The following is a 26,676-nucleotide window of genomic DNA, read 5'->3' on the forward strand; positions in this document are numbered from 1 at the left end:
TACAGGGAGAACAGTAATGGGGCCAGTAGACAACCCTGTTTTAATCCATTAATGGAGGGAATAACCCGCGATAAACCCCTTTCTCCACCTTGTAACACTCGGCACCAAGTGTCCGTGTGTAAAGACCGCACCAGATCTAATAGAAGAGGGGGCATGCCCAAGTCAGATAGCTTTCTCCACAGCAAGGGACGATCATGTCATCCACCAGAGGATGCTTCGAAGTTCTCCAATAGTAGCATTTAACTTACTGGCCCAGGCTACATGTAATACCATTTCCTAGGGACTTATTATAAGTAGATTAAATGTACCAATCAGATGCATGCCAATTAGACCACGTTTTTAAGGGAGAGCATAAACACTTTGCCCCTGATGAGCAGGAGCAAAGTGCTCAGTCCAAAAAGTAAGGTACAGACAGGGCTTTAAGTGGGATGGAAAAACTGGGGGGTCTCTCAAAGGGGCGTGATCAATGTAATTAAGGGACTGGCTTAAAAACACGTAAACTAAAAATCCGTGTTTAGCAGTGTGCCGCCCGACTTGCATTTTGCTGTTCCTGTCATTGCGTCCAGATATACGATACAACAATGCACATCCTACCTACAACAAGTCAGGACTATTGGCTTTGTCAATGGATGCTAGTTGCACATAAGATAAATAAGCAGCGACTATGGCTTGTATATAATATTGAAAAAACTTCCACATAAAGCCCTGCTGACACCACACAATGTTGCTGCTCCTGAGTTTCAAAAAGAGAAGGGAAATCCAGAGAGAAAATGACTCTCTTAAAAGGATTTCCCTTCCTCTACAACACTCACCACGCACACATCGATGTGCCTGCTGTCACTCGGAAAAAAAGGCCAGGGCACAAAACAGAGCCCGATAGAGACCTGTTTCGAGGCCCCCTTTAAAAAAACTGCTGGTGCTCAAACACGGTGAGACCCAGCCCACGTAAAGCCATGGGTACAGAGTCCTAAAAGCCAATAAAAATGGGTTCAGCAAAAGAAGGAAAAATCTGGGGTGACCTTGCAGAGAGGGCCAGAACCATTGAATACTTTCAGATTTCTGTAAGATTTGCCACATCCCAGGGTAATGGTATTTTCTCACCATACTCTCCCTTTGGTGGAGGAAATTTAGATTCTGCACTCTGAAGAATTAACACTTTCTTCTGAAATAAATGTATTTTTCCTTTATCACCCAACTTTACATCAGTCCGACAATCGTAAGAACTTTATGAATGAGCAGTTGTTGCACTTTTTCATGTTGTCTCATATTACACATTTCGTTTCACCCTCTACAAATTGCTCCTAGACTATGACCAACACTTAGCATAATTTGTTTTAGATCGAGAGTTCTGAAGCATTTGTTATGAAGATAATTTGCTCCTTGTTTTTCCATCACCTGTCACTTTAACAACCGTCACTTGTTACCCTACTGTAAATGTTTTCACAACCTTTTTGCCCTTTTTGTAACATTTTGGGTTTGCCGTGTAACTATTTTTTGGAATCGATAAGCCTTTGTGATGCCTGGGACCAAGTCTGAATTTTTAAAGGGAGCCATGCATCTGTGAGTACTGGCCCATACAGGTAGACTGTAAAATAAGCAGAGTGGGAGACTACACCATTACCAGAACTAAGACGAACCTGACATTACAAAGTCAACAGGCGTTTCTAGGAAACCTCTTCTGTTTCAGATCTTGCCTTTACACTTGCTACATCTTTGTTGTCTGTCTCGCTCCCACTCTCAATCTCTCTCCCTCTCACTCTCTTTTAACAGCTGTATTACATTTTATTGTAGTCTCTCTCGCTTTTTATTCAAGTGAAATTACAAAGCCACCCAGGTTATATATCAGATGGCATCAATCCTGCTTTCTTCCTGTACATCGCTAAGCACATTCGAAAACGAAAGGACGCCGACTTCCTTCCCATGTCCTTGGAGCTTGCTATTTCGCAGTCAGCTTGAACGGTGATAGCATTCTGCTAGGCAAACCCTCAATGATGCCTTAAATGTAAATCCCTTAAAACGATTTTCAAAAACGCAAACCAGTGGCTCTTCGAATGCTGGTGATGCAGCAGAGAGCGTAACCCACAAGAATGATTAAATAATCAGAATTTGCTTGTCTCCTCCATGTTTAAAGGATGAAGACGTCTGTTCAGTCACACAAATCTCACATTCTGATTAACAGTTAATAAGTTAGTTTAGTTTACAAAGGGATAGTCGGTCCCGAGCTATCTTATTATGATTTCACTTCTTGCCAGTGCAAAGTGCAAGTTTCCCTGAAGGCGTTCCCGTTTCTAGGTCTGGCATTAGCGAAGTCCTTTTATGCAAAAATTATATATATATATATATATATATATATATATATATTTATATATATATATATATATTACCTACTGGCGGTCGCCAGTAGGTAGTTATAGTTAGGACCACGTTTCCATAGGAAATCCGCAACATTCTATTTTGAATAACTTTGGCGCCGGTCGACGAATCCTCGCGAATTTTTCAAAATAGGTGGGGCGCTACGCTCCGCTCCTACCCTGAAAGTCTCGGGGGGATTCGTCAAGCGGGGGCTGAGATAAAAGGGGGGTCCCAAAACGCGTTTTTCCCATGCATTTTTCCATAGGACCTTTAGACACAGCTACAGCCCGAACGGCTGAACAGAATTACTAGAAATTTGGCAGAGAGGTAGTCCCCAGGTCAAGGAAGTGCCTTTTGTAGGTTTGGTGTAAATCTGTTCAGTAGATTCTGAGAAAATAGCCTTTAAATCAATATATATATCTGAGCCAGCTTACGGTGCGCTTACGGTACGCTTACCGTACGCGTACGGTGGCGTGCGCGAGCGCGATTCTGATTGGCTCTTAGATCTTAGTAAACATTCGAATCGGCCGAAACCAGGAAGCGGCGGCCGCCATTTTCTCTCTCGCACTGAGAGTGTGGATTAAAATACAAAGCACAAAAACATGTAAAGGGGCTGTTTGGACAGCTCCAAAACACCTAGCCATGTTGAGGGAGTCCCCAAAGATCCCCCAAGGCCAAAAACGGAATTTTAATTTTTTCGCTAATTTCGCCGATTACGCTTACCGTACGCGTACGGTAAAAAAATATTAAAAAAAAAAAATTATCCACACTCTCCCCACCCCGTGTGCAAATGGTGCCCGAAGGGCACCATTTGGGCATGGCTGATAAGAGGTGTGAAAAATTTAAATATTACCTTTCAAAACGAAGTGCATCATATGTCCTCCATGTGCGCACGGTGCGCGAAGCGCATCGTGCGTACATGGCCCATCTAGCGTAACGTGGGCACGCGGTGCGCGTAGCGCACCGCGTGCCCACCGTGCGTGCACCGCACTAACTGCGTAAAGTGGGTGCGCGGTGCGCGAAGCGCACTGTGCGCGCACGGAACGAACTGCGTTAAGTGGGCGCGCACGCCACGAATGGCGTAAAGTAACTTAGCATTTAAAAAAACGTACAAATTCACTGAAAAAACCATAGGTTTCACACACGTTATAGTTAGGAATTAGCATTTAAAAAACCTTGCAAATTCACTGAAAAAACCATAGGTTTCACACATGTTATAGTTAGCGGAAATTTTACTGATAAAAAACCAATGAAATTCCCCCGTTATAGTTAGTGCAGGCAACTATAACTCACGCGACCGCAATCTTCTGCTGATGACATATGTGTCTTTATGAAAAAAAAATATTTGTAATATATGTATAGCTAAAAATTTATGGAAGAAGACATGGGCAAATAAGTGTCTAAATACAGTATTAGCATCAGCAGAGGATTGCGGTCGCGTGAGTTATAGTTGCCTGCACTAACTATAACGGGGGAATTTCATTGGTTTTTTATCAGTAAAATTTCCGCTAACTATAACATGTGTGAAACCTATGGTTTTTTCAGTGAATATATATATATAGATATATGCGAAGAGGATCCCTGCAGTCCCAGCAGATAAGACGAGCCACTCCGGTTTTGCAGTTTAGGTATTGCGGGTTTATTTTGCAGTAGAAAAACGACGCGTTTCGATCTCAGCCGAGATATATATATATATCTCTTCACTGAAAAAAACCACAGGTTCCAGGGACGTTATAGTTAGTTGGACATTTCACTCGTACAAAACCAGAGAAATTCGGCCGTTATAGTTAGTTGAGCTAACTATCACTCGCTCCCCCGCAATGCACTGCTGATGACGTCACATATTACATCACTCATGACATGGTCAGTGACATCACTCATGACATCTCAAATGACATCACTGATGACATCATCCAGAGAATGTGTGTTTCTGTAAAGTTTAAATATGTTTTTAATATATTTATATATATATATATATATATATATATATATATATATATATATATATATGAAACAGCCAAACCCGTCTTGGGCGTGTCAAACGAAGAGCACTCCAAAGAAATCCAAAAAAGTATTTAAAGCATAAATGCTTTATTTAGCGAGTCCCCCCCCCCCTGGTCCCAAAACGCTAACAGACACGTTTTGCCGACTGGCTTTTTCAATGTCAGCTTTTTTTGTGCTCCGTGGGAACATTTAAACTATAATCACGTGTCACAAGGTTATTAATAAACATAGAAGACGGACTTTGGCAACATTGTTCATAAGTGCATGGCGGCCATCTTACAGTGACTAATTTGCAAAATAGTGTTCCTTTCAGTGAGAATCAAGGGCAATAGTGCAAAATTCAAAGTTAATAACCAAACAATAGTACCACATATTCATTAGGTACCATTTCTAGGAGATGAAAAAAGGAAGAAATTAATGATAAACAATTTCTAATATCATCATGAACAAGTGTATGTGTAATATATACATACTATATCAACAGAGTCACAATGTGTCTTTACCAATACTTAGATAAAATGGGAAAAACTCATAGGAAAAAGGTGTGGATGAATATCCAGATCACTTGTACCCGTATCATTTAATGTGTAATCTCCTAGCTAAGTTTATTATGCCCTGAATGGGCATTTGAACAGCTAATGAGAGAGAGTTCATTGCAGTTTTGGCTGAAAAAGAGGATGAAAGGTAGAAAGATAAAGCAAAAGCAAAAAAGTGTATCAGGTATTAATTAATGATATCCTTTTTGGTGCCAAAACAATCTCCATATCCTCATAGGTGGACCCATAATTCCTCATCATTGTTTAACCCTACTGGGGTCTTTGTCTGGAGATCAATTATATAAGTTGATTCCAGAATGCGGAGTTGGCGTATCCTATCCCCTCCTCTTTCTTATTTAGCCACTTGGTCTATACAGTGGAGTTTCAATAAATCACGGTTGCTTTGATGGAATTTCTCGAAATGACAAGCAACCGGATATGCGGGATCCTTGTTTGTTAATGCCCACATATGTTCAAGGATACGTTTTTTGGTGGGGTGTATAGTACTCCCTATGTATCGTTTGGAACATGGGCATAGGCTTTGCAATGTTTACAAGGATAGAAACCCGCAATGCCTAAAAAATATATATATATATATATATATATATATATATGTATATAGAGATAGTTAGAGTTAGGACCTATTTTCCATAGGAAATTCGCAACATTCTATTCCCAATAACTTTGGCGCCGGTTGACGAATCTTCGCGAAATTTTCAAAACTCGTGGTGCGCTCCGGTCCGCTCCCATCATGAAAGTTTCGGGGTGACTTGGCAAGCGGGGGCTGAGAAAAAACTGGGGTCCCAAAACGTGTTTTCCCCATGCAATTTCCCTTAGAAAACTTTAGACACAGCTACAGCCCGAACTGCTGAACGGAATTAGACCAAATTTGGCAAAAAGGTAGTTCTTGGTTCAGAAAGAACCCTTTTTTTAAATGGTGTAAATCCGTTCTTTAGTTGCTGAGAAATTCAAAAGTAAAAACACATATATATCTAGGGCCGCGTATCCTCCCGAGCACAAGCTTTATGCTAATTGGCTGTCAACACTCCAAACCAGGAACTGTTGGCAGCCATCTTGTGCCTCAGTTCAGAGCAAAACACGAAAAGGGGGCAGGGTAGAAACACCCTGACCCCCTTGGCCTGCTCAGGGGGTCCCACAAGGACCCCCAGGGCCCAAAAAAGCATTTATTTGAAAAAAATTGTAAAATGGGGCATGGCCTCTGAACACCTCTCTGCAACGCAGCTCTCTGGCACACACTGGAGGTACCTGGTGAGCCAGTTGGCCCCTAGGGACCCTCAGGATTGAAGAGGAATTAATTTCCCAACTTAAAACGCCCCACAGGGCGTGTTTGCAGACATGTCACCTCAGGCCCGGCCCGCTTTCTTCACCATTCTGCATACGCGCCCCCTGGTGAGTTGTAAGTTGGGAAATAATTCCTCTTCAATACTGAGGGTCCCTGAGGACCAACTAGCCCACCAGGTACCTCCAGTATGTGCCAGGGAGCTGCGTTGCAGCGAGGTGTTCAGAGGCCACACCCCTTTTTACACCTCTGTGCAACACAGCTCTGTGGTGCTTACTGGAGGTACCTAGTGGGCTAGTTAGAGCCTAGGCACCCTCAGGATTCAAGGGGACTTAATCTCCCAAATTAAAACGGAAACAGGGCACGTTTACACAGTGGTGAAGGGTGGGGATGGAGCCTAAGGTGACGTGTGCAAACATGCCCTGTGGCGCGTTTTAAGTTGGGGAAATAATTCCCCTTCAATCCTGAAAGCCCCTGGGGGCTAACTAGCCCACCAGGTGCTTCCAGTAAGTGCCATTGCGCTGCATTGCGGAGAGGTGGTCCAGGCCGTGCCCCTTTTTACACCTCTCTGCAACAGCGCTTACTGGAGGTACCTAGTGGGCTAGTTGGCCCCTAGGGACCCTCAGTATTGAAGAGGAATTAATTTCCCAACTTAAAACACCCCACAGGGCGTGTTTGCAGACATGTCACCTCAGGCCCGGCCTCCTTTCTTCACCATTCTGCATACGCGCCCCCTGGTGAGTTGTAAGTTGGGAAATTAATTCCTCTTCAATACTGAGGGCCCCTGAGGACCAACTAGCCCACCAGGTACCTCCAGTATGTGCCAGGGAGCTGCGTTGCAGAGAGGTGTTCAGAGGCCACACCCATTTTTACACCTCTGTGCAACACAGCTCTGTGGTGCTTACTGGAGGTATCTAGTGGGCTAGTTAGAGCCTAGGCACCCTCAGGATTCAAGGGGACTTAATCTCCCAAATTAAAATGGCCACAGGGCGTGTTTACACAGTGGTGAAGGGAAGGAGCCTGAGGTGACGTGTGCAAACACGCCCTGTGGCTCGTTTTAAGTCGGGGAAATAATTCCCCTTCAATCCTGAAAGCCCCTGGGGGCTAACTAGCCCACCAGGTGCTTCCAGTAAGTGCCATTGCGCTGCATTGCGGAGAAGTGGTCCAGGCCGTGCCCCTTTTTACACCTCTCTGCAACAGCGCTTACTGGAGGTACCTAGTGGGCTAGTTGGCCCCTAGGGACCCTCAGTATTGAAGAGGAATTAATTTCCCAACTTAAAACACCCCACAGGGCGTGTTTGCAGACATGTCACCTCAGGCCCGGCCTCCTTTCTTCACCATTCTGCATACGCGCCCCCTGGTGAGTTGTAGGTTGGGAAATTAATTCCTCTTCAATACTGAGGGCCCCTGAGGACCAACTAGCCCACCAGGTACCTCCAGTATGTGCCAGGGAGCTGCCTTGCAGAGAGGTGTTCAGAGGCCACACCCATTTTTACACCTCTGTGCAACACAGCTCTGTGGTGCTTACTGGAGGTATCTAGTGGGCTAGTTAGAGCCTAGGCACCCTCAGGATTCAAGGAGACTTAATCTCCCAAATTAAAATGGCCACAGGGCGTGTTTACACAGTGGTGAAGGGAAGGAGCCTGAGGTGACGTGTGCAAACACGCCCTGTGGCTCGTTTTAAGTCGGGGAAATAATTCCCCTTCAATCCTGAGGGCCCCTGGGGGACAACTAGCCCACCAGGTGCTTCCAGTAAGCGCTACTGCGCTGGGTTACAGACAAGTGGTCCAGGCCATGCCCCTTTTCACACCTCTCTGCAACGCAGCTCTGTGGCACTACCTGGAGATACCTGGTGGGCTAGTTGGACCCAAGGGACACTCAGGATATCAAGGGGACTTTATCCTCAAAATTAACACCGCCACAGGGTGTGTTTGCACACATGTAACCTCAGGCCTCCCCCTCCCTTTACCAGTGTGCAAACGTGCCCTGTGGTGCATTTTAAGAGGTAGTTTTAATACCCCTGCCCTATTATGTACTAGGGGCTTACAGAGGAGGACATGGTAATTGCAGGGGTACCCTGTCGCATAGTGTTGCCTAGTGTATGTAGGTGTTTTAACTGTATTCTAAGTGTCTTTTAGCATAGCACTGGCTCTAGGACTGGTTAGTCAGAGTCAGTTGCCACCAGTACCCATCTGAAAAACTTGAGGGTACAGGATGATTTTGCAACAAGCCCTCTTTCTGCTCCTCTGTTTGTTCTTTCTGCACGTCTTCCTTCTTCCTGCACTTTTCCTCATCTTTGAGGGCTTCTGTTGCTTCTTTCTGCATTTCTTTTGCTTCTTTCTGTGTGTTTTTTCTTCTTTCTTCACATGTCGTACCTCTGTAGGCATTGATAGAAACTAGCATTTAAAAAACCTTAGAAATTCACTGAAAAAAACATAGGTTTCAGGCACGTTATAGTTAGGAATTAGCATTTAAAAAACCTTAGAAATTCACTGAAAAAACCATAGGTTTCCGGGGCGTTATAGTTAGTTGGACATTTCACTCGTACAAAACCATAGAAATTCCCCCGTCATAGTTAGTTCAGCTAGTATAACTCGCGTGCCCGCAATGCACTGCTGATGATGTCACATGCTACATCACTCATGACGTGGTCAGTGACATCACTCATGACATCACTGATGACATCTCAAATGACATCACTGATGACATCATCCTTGTGATAGAGTGGCAGACCTCCTCTCACCCTAATATAACCTTTGATACACACACTCAAAAATAGAAACTAACATTTTCAAAACAATGGACATACCAATTTCACTTACAACACACCTATTCAGTAATTCCAAGATCTACACACACATCCACTCATTCACCAACAGTCCTATACAGTCACTCATACATATACTCCCTCATCAAATGTACTCATACACCTATACATCCTGTTACACAGTGACACTCATCCATAGAGTTACTCACACACATAGTCACACATGCAAACAAAGTATCAAACATCCATTAAATTGCATATACAGTTATACACACAAACCACACTTACTGCTACAGAAACTTACACATACTTACTTCCTTAAGCAATCACTTACAGAAACACATACTAATTTATACAGGAACTCTTCCAATCTCTCACTCTCACATATACTCACTTATATACACCAATTCTCACATATGCTAGTTGAAAAAAACATATGTAGTTACTCATAAAGACACTATTTAGACAGTCATTCACTCACTAACACACCCATACACACACTCATCCACCCATACAGTCCTGCACACATGCTGTCTTCAATACATACAGTGAGTCACTCATTCATGCATCTATGCACTACATAATACCCCCCACCGAACGATACAGACACTCATACTGATACTCCAAAAACCAACTAATAACCTATATAGACACTCATGTAGCTACTCACCAACCCATGCAGCCACTTATACACAAAGTGAGAGACTGATACAGATATTTACATATTTACACAGTACTCACTAACCCATGTATTCACTAAGATACACTTAATCAGTCAGTTATACAATCAATTTTTCAAAGAAAAAATCCTCCATTTAGACACTTATATACCCAACAACAACAACAACAAAACTTTATTCAGTGTTTGCTTTCAAACCATAAAAGTTGCATTAGCATAAAACAATTTAAATAAAAATGCATAGGTTAAGATAACAGCCAATACAGCAGTTGAAATTACATGAAATAAATACATTTTAAAAAAGCCTGAGGAAATACTCTTTACACATCCATATAACTCCTAGATTTAACAGTGGCTTTTAAAAACCCTACTATAAAAAATATACAGTCCTCGTTCAATAATTGCAGGTACAGAAGTGCCGGTCGAGCCTGTCTAAAATTCATTCTTTTTAAAATAGGAACCAGAAAGCATTTACGCGGAATTTCATATAATTTACATAAAAACAGGAAGTGCAGCGTATCCTGCGGAGACTGTCCACCGCAGCCGCAGGGCGCTAGCTCTTGACCTCTATTAAAAACCTTGGGTCTGGCGAGCAAAAGATTAAAAAGGTTCAACCGCAACCTGGTTAACAAAAATTTCTCATGTGTGGACAGAGACCCCATGAGGTAGGGTTCCGTCATGGGGGTTGTTTTAAGCATTATATACGTCCGCACGCTAGGTTTCAACACCTCCTTGGCTTCCCTTTCCATTTTTCTCAGTGCCAAAACTGCTAATTTGGTCGAATCCACATCCTTCTTTGTAATAACATCAGGGTTGGCAAATAAGTCCCCCCGCCCTAACCCATCAAGGTTTTTTTAAAATATATCTCAGCTACAGTATACGAGCCGAGTTGTCCAGAGACATGCATTCTCTTAGGATCAGGTGGGTGAGAGAAAGATCTTTATTTAACCAACATTTTAGCCAAAAAATCAGGGGTTGCAAAGCAAGTGCATCACTTAAATAGGGAACCTCCAGTTCCTCGCGGACCGCTAAATTAGATGTTCCACGGGGAACACATAGTAAGCGTTTCAAAATTCATTTTCCGCTATCTGTAAGGTTTCTGCAATCGTGTATCCCCAAATTTCACTGCCATAAGAAGCTATGGCCAGGCTTTTGGCCTGATACACTTGCAGCATAACTCCTGTTGGTCTCTTCCCTATTTTAGATGCAAAATTAAAAATTGCTGAATTAACCCTGGCCAGATCCCCTTTTTTTCTGTAATAGGGGACCCTATTTGAGCTGGTCATCAAAGAGGACCCCTAAATAGGAAAATACATTTGTACGGGGGATCTCGGAATCAACTACACTAAACTGGAAATTCTTTTTCCCCAATTGCCCCACTTGCATGACATACGACTTGGAATTATTAATTGCCAAATACCGGTCATTCATGAATCTGGAGAAGGCAGTTAAGAGTGATTGCAGACCCAGTTCAGTCCTGGATATGAGGACGGCGTCGTCCGCATATAACAGGACTGGAATCCCTCGCCGTCCTACACTTGGGTAATCAACTTCCGTTGCCCTTAGTACGCTATCCAGTTCATTAATATAAAAATTAAATAAAAAAGGGGCCAAAATACAGCCCTGCGGAATCCCTTTTTGATATTAAAATCCCTCGTGACCTGCAAATCCTGTGAGAACCTAACATTAGCTTTAGTTGACATGTGCATGTCCTCCAGAAAATTGACAATACTGTTCTCCACTCCCATTTTCCTCATGGACTGCCATAGCTTGTTCCTGTTGACACAGTCAAATGCAGATGACAAGTCCATGATGGCAAGGTGAATGGTCCCAGTACGAGCAACAGTATATTTGCTCAGTATCATAAATAAATTAAGACACTGAGCAACGGTGGAATGTCCCGATCAAAAACCATACTGGACTTCCGACAAAATTTCGTTGTCCTCCGCCCAAGTTGATAGTCTCTGTAAGAGGACCCGTCCCACCACTTTAACCACTGAGTCAAGGAGCGAAATTGGTCTATAGCAGTGGGTACTATTTCTATCGCCCTTTTTAAAAACAGGAACTATAGTAGAGGTTGCCCAAGACTGGGGACAACCATTCTTTGCTGCAGCATTAAAAACTGCCACCAGTATCGGCGCCCAAAAGGAGGGGTCTGACTTAAATAAGCCTGGGGGATTCCGTCAGGACCAGGCGCTTTACCAACAGATAATCCTGTGATACCTTCCAGCATCTCACCCTTCTCAAATGCTAATTGTGGGTCCTTCCTGTCCTGGGAGTTCCTGCAATTAAGTTCAGACAGGCAATCAAACATAGTTTTAAAATGAAGTACCCACTTCTCCTCAGTGATGTGTGAGCCGAGGCCCCCCCTTCATGCTCAAACAGGGGCCTGTTCACAACACTCCAGAACCTCGAGCTATTTCTAAGAGTGCTGGAATCGATCAATTCCTTCCACGCTTCTTCCTTCAATGCTCCCCTCCGCTTAGCAAGGGCTACCTTGTATTCCCTGCGACAGTTGGAAACTTCCGATTGAATTCTAGGTTTTGATGACAGGACTTCCCTCAACCTCTTGGCTGCTTTAGAGCAATGGGAATCAAACCATCTAGGACCAGACAAGGTTTGACCTCTGGCTGGGGCGCATAGCAATTCAGCAACTTTTTGTGAAATAGACTTGAGTGCACCAAGGATCGCTTTTGGGAGAGACCACTCCATTGTGCATAGGGACAGTTCATCAGCACATACTATTTTAACCTTGTTATAAAATATTTCTGGGGATACCTGAGACCATTTTAATCTGCGCTTCCCATCTGTTGGTCTCAGTACGCCCTTACTTGGAGCATCCCTGAATTTTGCTGAAAGTGGACCTGTCATATGAAGTGTTAAGGGGTTATGATCACTAAATTCACTTTCTGCAATATCAAAATTATTGACAAAAAATTGTAAGGAGGACGAAATTAAAATAAAATCAATAAAGGATCCCCTCCCCTGTCCTTTGAAGGTGGGCACAGTGAAGTTAGTACGCGGGCCAGTTAAAATCATTGTAGCCACCAAATCTAGTTCATTTATCATGGTATTCAACGACTCCCCTTGAGCGGTATGTTCAAAGTGAAAACCCTTCATACGGGGACAACCCTGCTCAGAAATACACTATGTTGTTGGCTCAACACAAGGATGTGTATTAAAATCGCCAGTGACCAAAAGGTTATGAAGACTTGGGCCTAGGGATTGTTTTATGGTTACTCCCAGGGCAATTATGTTACTAGCCTCATGCGGGGAGGAAAAAGTATTGTAAAAGTTAACAATTCCCCAACTAATGTCCCCCCTTCGGGTCGATAATGTCAATATTCCTGGATGTGTGGTGGACATCACCTGCAGCTTGCAATCAGTAGCCACAGAAATGTATGTAACTAGTCCATCCTTTGGTCTCCCACTCACAGATGGTCTGGCTGGGACGAAAAAGGCCTTGTAACCCTCCAGGAATAGGTCGCAATCCAGCGACCACGTTTCCTGGAGGCTAATTACCATAAATTGTTTAACATAAGACACCCACCGTGGATCCTGAAGCTTAGTTGCCAACCCTGCTATATTTCAGGATAGAAAATTATTTAAACTCGACACTGGAGCCCCACAACTACCTCCCCTAGAGCCTGAAGAGGTACGACCGGCTCAGGCCCAAGAAGTACGGGATCCCGCAGTCAATCGCATTCCTCCATGCCTGTTTAGGCAGCAAATCTATTGTTTGACGCCACTATATGGCCGGTGCCAAATTGCCTATTTAATTCTAATAGTGGTTGGACCAAGGGAATGGACTGGTGTCTAGGGAGTGTTCTTGTTGAACAGCCACCACGATGGGGTACCCCATGGCCATCTATGGTCATGTCCCCATAGGAAAGTGGCCTGTAAAAATAGCCCAAAGGTAAAGCCTTAATGACAGAACCCACTAAAGGGGTGAGACTGCAGTCCCTAGAGAGAATACGGCCTGCAGTGAAAGGGTTGTCAAAATGTATGATAATACAGTCACTTGTCCCCTGTTTACGTGAGCTCCCAATCCAGCTAACCCTGCATGCCATAAGTATGTTTTTAGATACATGATCGCCCAAGGTTGTATTATATGTGAACCAATGGTTTATTGTATTTAACAGCTGCCCATAATCTTCACTCTTCCCGTTGGGGAGAGCAGGAACACTCCCCAAAACCACAATTTATGGAGTGGATTCGGGTGGGAGATCAATAGTTGGAAGAGTCAGCATCTGGGGAGACCTACCCTCTAATCTCTTGTCCCTCTGAGGCGTAGGGGGCTCTATTCTTAAAGATGACTGCTGTGAAGAAGCTGAAATATCTATACTGGTGGGCCTTAAACCATTAGAACTATTCTTATCTAGCGCCTCACTATTTGCTGTGGGCCTAACACTCGGGGCTACCCCTGCTCCTTTCTGCCCAGCTCTTTCCCCTTCCTTGACTAATTGAGCTTTGGGCATATTTGTACTTACTGTTGGAATAACCAACGGAGTATAAACCATTGTCCTTTCTAATTTAGATAGCCTGTCTTCTACTAAGCTTATTTTTTGAAAGATGGGGTCTATTAAGGTGGTCAGCATGGTTTTAAGCCTGCCCCAAAAGTCCCCCTCCAACGTACTGACGGTTAGTGGCCCTGCCCTGTTCTGATTCAGGGAAGTAAGATTGCCCTCACCAACAACACTTGCAGTAGGAGCGACTAGCTCTTTCCTCCCGGATGTGCCCTTTACGGATTTGTTTGATTTTGTTGTTCCCCGGGTCTTCCTTATTACAACAGGGGATTCGTTAATGCGGTTAGATTTTGTTTTTGCTTTCTGCCCTCTAGTTCTCGATTTCGTTTTATCAGGGCAAGATTCCTGCTCCAAAGATGTACAGGAGACGGAATTAATCAGTGTTGCTGGGACAACGAGTGGCGACTGGCTCAGCCATGATGGAGATATGTCCCGATTAAACCCCGACAGAGCATTAGGAGAAGCAGGAGTTGGAGGAAAACCTGGACTGCAAGATGTGAGGCTCCAGGGATAACCTGCGCTCTGTTGATTTAATTTCATTAATGAGGACAAACTCCGCCCTCTTTAAAAAGCATCTAAAGTTCCCGCCACACTTTTCCCTGGATTTAATTTCCGCGTATTCATGTTTAGCAACTTCTGGGCATTCAGGTTTATTTACTCAAGACCTTTATACAAAAGGATACCACACCGGCTTTTATATGAAATTATGATATCTTTGAAAATAATGTAAGATTCAAAAATAGTAAGGCTCCACATATAGAAAATCAAAGGCTTTCAGTAATAAGGTCTTTAAGGCAAGTAGCAACAAGGGAAATGTGTCTGTGGGCTCTGCTCCAAAATAGGCTGGTAGAAACTGTCTCTCCAGGGTCAGAAAATCTTTCTGGGGGGTCTTTTTAGGCCAGTGTTCATGGAAAATCACCCATTCAGTCTCAAGTATGCATAATCAAAGAAAACCGTGCGCTGGAACTATCCCGATCAGCTCCAGACCCAGTCAGGAGTCCTTTAGCGCGAGATTTCCCCCAGCTGAACAGGGCTCTGTGAGCAGCAGTCTGATGAGGGCAAGCGTTCCTTAACTCTTATGAGATAATCAAAATCTAAGGAAGGTCCCATAAACAATCAGTCATTCGCACCACTCACTCTTACCCGATCCACTATCAAACAGCACCATCAATACATACGTCACATTTATACAGAAGGCAAACAAAATATTCATTAGAGTCCCACACAATGGGAAATCAATTTTCAAAAAACAATTTGGGGATATTCAACTTAGTACATGATTGTACATATTTTGTTGTAATTTAAACAATATAATGTTTGAAAATTACAAAACAGAGGGGGGCCTCATTCAAAAACGCCAACGTGCGTTTCGGTGAACAACCCCTAAATTCGGGTAACCTTCTTCAGGGCGTAAGAAGATCGTATCAGATGAACTAGAGGTGAAAAGGGACCTTGCTATTGGGAGAGTCAGATGTACTTAAGGCGGCCCAGCCACTACCTGTCTCGAATAGGTTTAGACAGACCCGCCATTCATTCGGGCTTCGTCCGGACACATCCCGTACGAGAGTTCACCACAGCGCCTCGCCTTTGTTAGCGGCAGCCGGGTGTAGCGCTATGCACTCTGGGCGATGAAGTCCTTTAGCAATAGCAGTGGGAAAAAGTGGGCAGACCCGGGGACCACAATCCCACCAGGGTAACACTGGAAAGCAGGTGGGCTCAGAACAGGCATTCACACTACACCTAATCAATACGTGCGGTGTTTAGGCGGTTAGGGCAAAAGAGCAGTGCTTCCAGCACCCACTCACTCAGCTCTATCGACAGGTGGAGCAGCCACACAGTCTCCTCTGGTGTGAAAGGCTTTGATGAAGCAAAAAAAAGTACGTAGCTAAAAGGTCTCAAGTGCAGTTGTTCAATTGTCACTGGAGAGATGCCTTTGTTTTCTCTGGCTGAAGTGCAATGGGATATAACACTAGCGACCCCAGAAGGAGTGCAACCACAACGCAGCTCACGCTTCAGGGTAGATCGTTGCCATTATTGCGCAGCAAATCACCCACCTGCAGCCTTCAGGGTCCTCTCCCTCGGGTATCTCGTTCTTACCGGATGTTATAATTACTGCTCCTGGAGAGGGAATCTTCTCGTCCTCCCCGCTGGATGGCCCGAACTCCTGCAGGAAGGCACCAAATCCCGAACAGGCCACACCGCAGCGACCTCCGGAGAGCCCTCAATGGCGCCGCCAACCACGGCCCAGGTTAGGCGGCGAGGAGGCCGGCGCAGACTGTGCGGCGGGCGCAGGGACTTCAGGCGGCACCGGCATCCCCACAAGACTCCGCCCGTCTCACCTCCGGCAGAGCAAGGAGACCGAAGGGCCCACAACCACTGATCCAAATCCGGGCGTCTCTTCCGGAGCGGCTGGGGGTCACCTTCGGAAGCAGTTCAACTTCAGGAACGCGTCGGCCAAGAGAGCACCTGAGAGGGGAAGCAGCACTCCCTCGCCACCCATACTACAACCTACTTCTGACTCGCCCACTGAAGCGGATATTCCAACTGAGACTTATATACCCATTTGTTCTTCAATCGACCTTGAGATATATATATATAAAACATATTTAATTTTCAGAAAAACACACTTTCACTGGATGATGTCATCAGTGATGTCATTTGAGATGTCATCAGTGATGTCACTGACCATGTCATGAGTGATGTAATATGTGACATCATCAGCAGTGCATTGCGGGCGCGTGAGTTATAGTTAGCTGAACTAACTATAACGGGGAATTTCTATGGTTTTGAACGAGTGATGTGTGACTGACTGTATAAGTGAGTGATTGATCGTGTCTTACTGAATGCATGGGTTGGTGACTAAACTGTGTAAATGTCTGTATTAGTCTGTCAGTTGGTGTGTAAGCGGCTGCATGGGATGAAGAGTAGCTACATGAGTGTCTATATGGGTTATTGATTGGATGTCTGAGTATCTGTATGGGGGCCCAAGTGTCTGTGTGGGTGGGTGGTGGGTGTGACTCTGTGTATTATTGTGTGAGTGGGTAATTCACTGAGTTTATGGGATCACAAGTGCATCTGTGAAGGGCTGTAGGGGTGGGTGAGTGTGTGTATGGGTGTGTTGGTGAGTGAATGGTTGTCTCAGTAGTACATTTGTGAGTAACTATATATGTGAAAGGCATTATATGTGAGTATTAGGGCATATAAATCACTATATGTGAGAGTGAGTGATTGTGAGAGTGGGTGTATGGATGAGTGTGTGCTTGTATCAGTGAATGTATAAGAGAGTAAGTATATGTTAGTATCTGTATGAATAAGTGAGGTGGTGTGTGTATAACTGTATAGGTGAGTAAATGGAAGTGTGATTGATTCTTTGCAGGATTGACTAGGTGTGTGAGTAACTCTATGGATGAGTGGTGATGTGTGAGTGTCTGTATAGGTGTATGAGTGCAAATGATAGTGGTGTATTGATAAGTGACTGCATGTATGAGTGACTGTATGAGTGAATGATTGGACCTTCTGTGTATACCTAGGAATCAGTGAGTGGGTATCTAGTAACTGGTATTGGTGTGTCTATAGGTTCGAAAATGGTAGTCTGTATTTTAAAGTGGGTGTATCAAAGGTTATATTAGGGTGTGAGGAGGTGCATCAGATTATCACGTGGATGATGTCATCAGTGATGTCATCAGTGATGTAACTGACCATGTCATGAGTGATGTAACATGTGACGTCATCAGCAGTGAATTGCAGGGGCGCGAGTTATAGTTAGCTCATCTAACTATAACGGCCAAATTTCTCTGGTTTTGTACGAGGGAAATGTCCAACTAACTATAATGTCCCTGAAACCTGTGGTTTTTACAGTGAATTTCTAAGGTTTTTTTAATGCTAATTTCTAACTATAACTTCCCTGAAACCTGGGGTTTTTTCAGTGAATTTCAAAGGTTTTTTTAGATGCTAATTTCTAACTATGCCTACAGAGGTAGGTCATGTGCAGAACGAGGCAGAAAAGCACAGAAAGAAGCAAGAGAAATGTAGAAAGAGGCAACAGAAGTCCAGAAAGACGAAGAAGGTGCAGAAAGAAGCAAGAGATATGCAGAAAGAACCAACAGAGGGGCAGAAAGAGGCCTTGTTGCAAAGCCATCCTGTGCCCCCCACTTTGTGCTGACTTTTACTTGTGGTAACTGACTCTGACTAACCAGGCCTGGAACCAGTGCTATGCTGAAAGACACTTAGAATATAGTGAAAACACCTACATACACTAGGGTACACTATGGGCTGGGGTGCCCCTGTGATTGGCATGACCTCCCTTGTAAGGCCCTAGTACATAAAAGGGCAGGGGTTTTACAACTACCTCTAAGCCAGAGGTGCAGAAAGTGGCAAAAGAAGTGTAGAAAGAAGCAACAGGTGTGCAGAAAGAGGCAAGAGGGGTGCAAAAAGAGGGAAGGGGGTACAGAAAGGCACGAGGGGTATAGAAAGAGGTAAGAGGGATACAGAGATTTGCAAGAGGTACAGAAAGAAGCAAGAGCAGTGCAGAAAGAAGCAATAGAAGTGCAGAAAGAAGCAAGAGAGGTGGAGAAAGTGAAGAGGGTGCAGAAAGAGGCAAGAGGGACATAGAAAGAAACAAAGAAAGTGAAGAAACAAGGAACAGAGGTGCAGAAAGAGGGGTGCACAAAAATGCAAGAGGGGTACACAAAGAAGCAAGTGAGATTCAGAAAGAGGCAACAGAGCTACAGAAAAAAGCAAGAAGCATCAGATGTGCAGCAAGAGGCAAGAGGGGTACAGAAAGAGGCAAGAAATGTGCAGAAAGAAACAAAAGATGTGCAGAAAGAGGCAAGAGAACTGCAGAAAAAGGCAAGTGATGAGCAGGAAGAGGCAGGACATAAAGAAGCAACAGAGATGCAGAAAGGGGGAAGTCGGGTAGAGAAAGAGGCAAGAGGGATACAGAAAGAAGCAAAAGAAGTGCAGAAAGAAGCAACAGGGGTGCTGAAAGAGGCAAGAGGAGTGCAGAAAGAGGTAGAGGGGTGCAGAAAGAGGCATGAGGGGTGCAAAAAGAAGCAACAGTGGTGCAAAAGAAGCAACAGAAGTGCAAAAAGAAGCAACAGAGATGCAGAAAAGTAGAAGTGGGGTGGAGAAAGAAGCAAGAGGGATACAGAAAGAAACAAGAGAGGTGCAGAAAGAAGGAACAGAGGTGCAGAAAGAAGCATCAGGGGTGCAAAAAGAGGGAACAGGTGTGCAGAAAGAGGCGAGGGGTGCAAAAAGAGGGAAGAGGGGTGCAGAAAGAGCCACAAGGGGTGCAGAAAATAGTAGGAGGGTTGCACAAAGAGGAGAGCTACAGAAAGAGGCAGGAGGGATGCAGAAAGAAGGAAGAGAAGTGCAGAAAGAAGTAACAGAGGTGCTGAAAGAGGCGCAAAGAGTGCAGAAAGGGCAAGAGAAGTGCAGAAAGAGGCAACAGAGGTACAGAAAGAGGCAAGAGAGGTGCAGAAACAGGCAGGAAAGGTGCAGAAAGAGGGAACAGGGGTGCAGAAAGAGGCAAGAGAAGTGCAGAAAGAGAAAAGATGAAAGAAAGAAAGAAAGGAGAGTGAGAAAAAAAATAAAGAGAAAATGAACAGAAGGATAAATCAATGAACAATGGTAATTGAGGCGTTGGTATTCTTTATTTTTGCACAAATGTGAAGCAAACATCTGCCCTTAGTTTGTGTAATTTCTTATGATTCAGTAGGTCCTACCAATATTTTAGACCACCATTGGGTTTGAAATGGCTGTATATGTTGTTTGAAAAGTTTCAACTAGCATTACAGCAAACTTTAATGAGCCCATAGATCTGCCAGTCAGGGCAGTGCGTGTGCTAATCCTCCCAGGCATGTACCCGAAATGGTAAAGTCCTCTGCTACCAGTCCAGACATCACTAACTGCTGTAACACACATAACAAGATAATATACATTAAAGCGCACGTGGCCCACAAGCACAATATTGATGAGCCACCTCCAACTTCTAGAAGTATCACGAGTCTGGCCTGGTATTTAATCCTGAAGTACAATAACAAAATGAGAACGGGTCTTTTTCAGGTATCAGCAATATACCTTCTATGAGGTTCATCTAGGTAAACATACTTCCTAGGAACCCATAAGGTTTTGTAAAAGAACCCTCACTCCCCTACCTGTTAGGTGACATGCTAAATCCTGAAGACCTGGGGTACAACTCAAACAGGCTGCATGTCCATGTTAATGGCATCATGCACGCTCTCTATAACATGACATGACGCCACAAAACTAAAAGAGTTTGATGTGTTCAGTCTGAGTGGGAATAAATAAGACTGTTTGGTAACTTAGACATACGTGGTAAGATCCTGGCTCTTAAAACATTTATGCTTTTACACCTAATCAATACGTGTGCGCTAAATAATGGGATAGTTTTTGCAAACATGCTTTCTGTCCACTTTGTGCTCAGGATTACCATTAATACAACGTTTTGTATGTGCAGGGCCTGGTGGCATGTGCCGAGCCCTTGCTAGGGATTGAGTGCAGCCTTTGGCTTCAGAGCTGAGGGCATTCCTAAAGCCGCCGGTAAAGGCTCTATTTGTCTGTCCTGCATGGGGTCTCTCCAATCCCTCTGTCTGTGCACGTCTCCGGAATCGAGCAGTGACTTTTTCTAAGCCCTCGGATGAGAGGCACGCTGTGAAATGCGCTCCGAATCCACACAGGGCGCCCCGCTACCAGCCTCATAGCTGCCAAGGGTTAAAATTGTTATGTGTGACATTTTCATAATCTCAGTGTAATTATGAGTGACATTTCAACGACTATGAGTGACACTTTTTCGCGAGCAAAATCAAGTCACAATCCAAGGTGAACAAGACCGGGCAAAGTTTAACTTTTATCCAAATGGGAAATCAGGTAGACTGTAAGCGGTATGTACATAGCTGCCAAATGTTCAGACTGCTTATGTGTGAGATTTCCATGGTATTTGTACTTATGAATGACATTCTACTGTCCAATGAGCGACAAAATGATTGCCACTTTCTCACCAATAGAAATAATTAATGAAGTCCATATTGAGAGCTTAATATCACAAATTACCACGTTTTGGGCAATGAGTAGCACTAACATGAGCATATTGTCCATTTTAACACCAGTAAAAGCCAATCAGAAGTAGCCTGACCCACTCAGTGCATCATAACCCCATCAACAGGATCAGAAACTGTGACAGGATCAGACACAGCCAGGGCCGCCCAGTGTGTTGGAACTGTGCACACTTCCAGCAGATTTACACCTGCTCAATGCACTCTAATCCATCAGAGCCATCCCAGGCAGCTGAATTCCACTTTAGCTCCATTCGTATCCACCATAACTCGTGTCACCCTGCCCAGTCTATTCTAGAACATTTAACCCTCAACACAACCATCCTGGCCCTGACCAGTATGACCCAGTCTGCCGTGTCCAGTGCATGCAAATACCATATCCATGCAACCTAGTCAGCAAGTGTTTCTGGCCCCATACAGCAACAAGAACAAGCCAGTAGCGTTGCTACCTGGCTGTTCTTTTTTATGTGGCTGACTAGTACTTTAATGTCCCAGCACAAAAGTCACCCAGCTGGCATTTTCTCCTCTATTCAGTGCACATTTAAAACAGGAAACATACGAGTAAAGCTCTTTCGATGTGTTGCAGAGCTGCTTTTGTGGTCAGTGACTAATAAAGTAAAGTAGTAAAAGGTAGAAAAGCAGCATTAAAAATGAATATGGACTATTTGTATAGAGTCCTGTTTATCACGTCTAGGCTTTTGCAGAATCTTCAAACATAACAAAGTGCCGGTAAGAATCAAAGTATCCTGCCAGGGGGCACTTTGCTGGTGGAGGTGTAAATAGTAGCATAAAAGTTAAGCATTGTCTAGGCGCCAACTTCTGAGGAATAACAAGATTCCCCAGCTGGTTTCGGTAGTTCTGTGCTATACATTCAAACTACAACTCCATTATTTATTGAGCAGTGTTGCAAGAGTCTTGCCAGCTCTATGTGCCTCTCTGAATGGTGTGCGGTTGCCTCCCTCCTCAGGAAGCGCTCTACGCTTTCCATGCTGTCTTTGGATTTGGAAGTTTATCGCAGAACTGCGCTAGATGTTGCCTGTTTGCTCTGTCAAAGTAGTGAGTTTAAGCTTATAATACAGCTCACGCTCCAGTGTGTGCAGGTGTGTGCCGGCAAAGTCGAAAAGAAACTATTAGCGACCTGGCAAGGCCCCTACACCGTAGTCAGCCAGGTAACCCCCGTCACCTATAGAGTTGCTATACCAAGAACTAGAGCCCGGGAATGGGTCTACCACATCAACTTACTAAAGAAGTGGGTAGACCAGCCCTCTCAAGTTAGGAACCCCGTGGCATCGGTGAACAATATTACCTATACAAAGACCCTAGAAATCCCCGACCAGCCCTCGAAATCATCACCTCTAGAACCACCCAATGTAGGAGAAACGCTCAACCATAAAGAAAGAACCCAACTATACAGTTTACTGGAGGAATTTCCGGGTGTTTGTTCCAGCATCCCCCGAAGAACCACTCTAGTGTACCATGACATAAAAACAGAAGCATGGACAGTCATAAAGCTAAAACCTTACCGCATACCTGCCGCAAGGCGACACGCTGTGGAACAAGAAGTAGACTCAATGTTACAGGCCGACATCATAGAACCCTCACAGAGTAATTGGTGTTCCCCGGTAGTACTGGTACCCAAACCGGACGGCAGTCTCTGGTTTCATATTGACTTCCACTAGTTAAACGCTCACTCCAAATTCGACAGCTACCCTATGCCGAGAGTTGATGAACTTGTAGAGAGGCTCGGAGGGGCCCGTGTATTGTCCACTATCGATCTAACAAAGGGCTACTGGCAGATCCCTCTCCATCCTGCTGCTAGGGAGAAAACAGCCTTCTCTACTCCTTCAGGTCTATACCACTTTAAGGTCATGCCCTTTGGACTACACGGAGCCCCCGCAACTTTCCAGAGGTTAATGGACATTGTTCTACGGGCTCACCAACAATACGCAGTAGCTTATCTGGATGATATTGTGGTATACAGCCCTGACTGTATACAGCACTTAGAACATCTCCGACGCCTCTTCTCCTCTCTCCAGCAAGCAGTCTAACACTCAATCCTAAGAAGACCACCCTGGGAACCAACCATATAGAATACTTAGGGTATTCCATCCAAGACGGAACACTGCAGCCACAATGCACCAAATTAGAAGCAATACAGAACATACCCCGACCGGCCACTAAAAAGGATGTACGGGCCTTCCTTGGACTGGTAGGTTATTACCAACGCTTTATTCACGATTTCTCCTCCATAGCCTCCCCTCTAACCGACTTATTGGCACAGCAGTATCCCAATAACTGGCTAGAATGGAAGGACTCCCAAGAATATAGCTTTCAGACCTTAAAAACCCTGTTGTGCCAGGCCCCGGTACTGATGTGTCCCGATTTTGAAAAGCCCTTCGTCCTACAAACGGACGCTTCACATCGTGGATTGGGGGCAATCCTTTCTCAACCAGACCAGAAAAACGAATTGAGACCAATATTATATCTCAGTCGTAAGTTGTTCCAACGTGAGACCCATTACTAAACGAAGGAAAAAGAATGCCTGGCGGTCAAGTGGGCTAGGGGGGCTCTGCAGAACTACTTATTAGGTCGACCTTTTATTCTAATTACTGATCATGCCCCTCCCACTTGGCTTGCTATACACAAAGACACAAACCCCAAAATACTCTGATGGTTCCTATCCTTACAACCTTTTTCTTTTCAGACCATCCATGCCCAAGGCCGGGCTCAGGGGAATGTGGACTTTCTTTCGTGGTACCCATCAGAAACATGCCCGAACGTCCATGCCTAGAGAGAGAGCAATGTAGTCCCGCGCTCTTCGCGAGCGGGACTCCCAAGATGGCGCCCGCGACTAGACCGCTGGACAAGCAGTAGGCGGTCTAGTCTGTTCTGGAAACAGCGTGCCAAGCCAGGAAGCGGAACAACAAGTAGGGGGGCCGGAGAGCAGTTCGGCGTTCGACAGCGTCCCGGAGACCCACGGACCCGGAGCAGCAGACAGAACCTCGGCGCAGAAGGAAGACGTCAAGAAGACGGAGGACCTGAAGACCGAACCGCCCAGTGGCAACGCGCACGAGTCCAGACGACCCCAATGAGATGAGGAAAAGGGCGGAAAGACTCCGACAGCCACGACCCTGGAGGGCCGTGGCTGGAGGCAAGTACCTTTGTTTACTTACCTCAAGTTGGGCTGGTGGAGGGCAGAATTGTAAATAGCCCCTTGGTCCACTGTACCTCACCTTTCTTTATGCTCTTCCACCCTCACTGCACAACACCCCCCCCCCCTTGGCCTGTACACGCTTTGAGGGTGTAGGTGGCGGTATATTTACTAGCCTGTGCCTTTGATTGCTGACCCTGTTATCCCTTTTTATTCTCCTGAGGGTACCAGCCACCTATAACTACAAGGAGGAGCCGACTGACAGCTACCACAACTTCCTCCCTGCCCAGAAGACTATCGAAGCATCCCTCCCTGAGACACAGAGACGGAATCAGTGCCTAAAGAACTCCTTTTCTCCTGTTCTCTGTCCCCTACCAAACGCTTGTTTCTTCCATTCCTGGACCTTTCTCCCCCCTTCCTCAGCCTATGGACCATCCCTAACCAACCAACTAAGAGAATAAATAAAAGAATCACCTATCCTACTAGTGTCTCTGCATCCTCAATGCCTGGGGGGGGAGCAGTAGTGTATAAATATGCTGACTCAACTGCAATCGCCAGCTAAGCTCTCTTCACTTAAATTGTCCCAGCTAGCTCTCTTCACTTAAATTGTCCCAGCTTGCTCTCTTCATTAAAGTGTCCTCTCTCCTCCTGTGGTACAGAGGTGCTGTACACACAACACTGGTTAACTGCAGGATAAAGTCTAATGTCTTCTGCAATGTGCACCATATCATTCGTGCCACTGTCCAATCGTCTACCCATTTCCTCCATTTCGTATTCTATGGAATTATCTTACTTTTGCTCTCAGTACTATCTCATACATGCTTAGACTTCAAGAAACAGTTAAATAACCTTCTTACTTCCAGCCTGATCTGGTTCTTTGATCTGCCTTCATGTTTGACTTTCCTGTGTTAGTTCCATGATGGCCACTAAGGTGTATATCATGCCGCACAGATTCTGGTAAATAGAAACTCATCAAACCACAGAAATTTGCCCTTACTGGACCAGGTTCTGAGAGTTTGAGCAGTATATGCTTTATTTTTTAGTAGCATAGTAATATAACATAACATACATGAAATGACAGTACTTTGCATACCATAAAATGAAATGACATTAGATAGCCAATTAAACTAGTTGATACACACTTTGGAAACTTCATCATAGTGTCTCGAATTTTAAAGGCATTATTCAAACGAAGGCACCCATGCAGCAGTGGTTAATTTGACCTGCTGGTTATAGGTGGGGCCCGCCTGCACTCATTTTTGGGGCCCAGTATTCATTTTTCGTAATCAGACTTTGACCCAGTGCAAGGGAGGGAAAATAAAACACACATGGGTGAAAGACAGCTGCCTCAAAGTCCCTGGTGCTTCACAAGTCATCCCAACCTTTAAATGTCACACAAGCCTGTGTGTTTTTTTCTTTTAGGGCTATTGCACTTCCAGGTGCATTGGCATACCAAAAACACACATGCTAAAATGCAGCAGACAGAGTACATATCAAGTCAATATGTCTCCGAACTGAAGGCCCTGCAGTGACTCATCGCAGAAGAAAGAATTGTGGGGCATAAATTTAAAAAAATGAGGGAGCATGGAGTTGCGCCAAAATCAGAAGTGCCACTCTCCAACATTTTTTAAATGCAGGGATGCAGCGCATTCACAAGAATACTGTGCACCCCTGTGTTTCCCCTAGTGCTAGCCCACAATTGCCTAGCGCCAGCGCAGGCACCCTACTGCCATGTTGCAAGGGTGCCTGCGTTGCAGGGGCGATTGTTTATGTCCAGGGAGGGACAAGTTCCTACACATAAGCAATCATTCATGGTGATTTGCTCTTTTTTATGTGTGGTGAAGAATGCACCAAACATGGAAAGAGCAAGAAACAAGGAGCAATCAATGATTTTTTCTCGTATCGGCATTCTAATGCCTGATAATCCATCGCGTTAGGATGGCGCTGTTGTTGGTGATGCCTCAGCCTTTTAAATCTGGGCAGTGTCAAAAAGCAATGGGGTTGCGGTGGAACACCCAGAGCAACTCACATTGTACGCCCCTTTGCCGCAGAGGACTGCAGCGGAAAGAGGCACATTTACAAGCTGACGTTAAGCCATGTTAAGTGGCTTAGCACCACCTTGTAAATACAAGAAACTGTACTACGCCACCAGAACGTAAAAAAAAGTGACACTCCGGTGGAGAAAGGGGCATGTACATTTGCCCCTGATTTCAAAGTAATGTCTGTCATCCATCGAGACATCTTGAAAACAGATTCCAGGTTTTTTCAAACATTGAAACCCTGTCACC

The 26,676-nt window shown here is 44.7% G+C and overlaps 1 protein-coding gene across 1 annotated transcript in view; it reads right to left on the bottom strand.

Annotated features, from left to right (window-relative positions):
- LOC146810794 (gamma-aminobutyric acid receptor subunit beta-2) overlaps nucleotides 1-26,676 on the bottom strand; it is an 825,060-nt gene that overhangs the window by 473,813 nt on the left and 324,571 nt on the right. The window lies entirely within an intron of this gene.

This window comes from Triturus cristatus, chromosome 7, assembly GCF_964204655.1.
Source record: "Triturus cristatus chromosome 7, aTriCri1.1, whole genome shotgun sequence".
Lineage (NCBI taxonomy): Eukaryota > Metazoa > Chordata > Amphibia > Caudata > Salamandridae > Triturus > Triturus cristatus.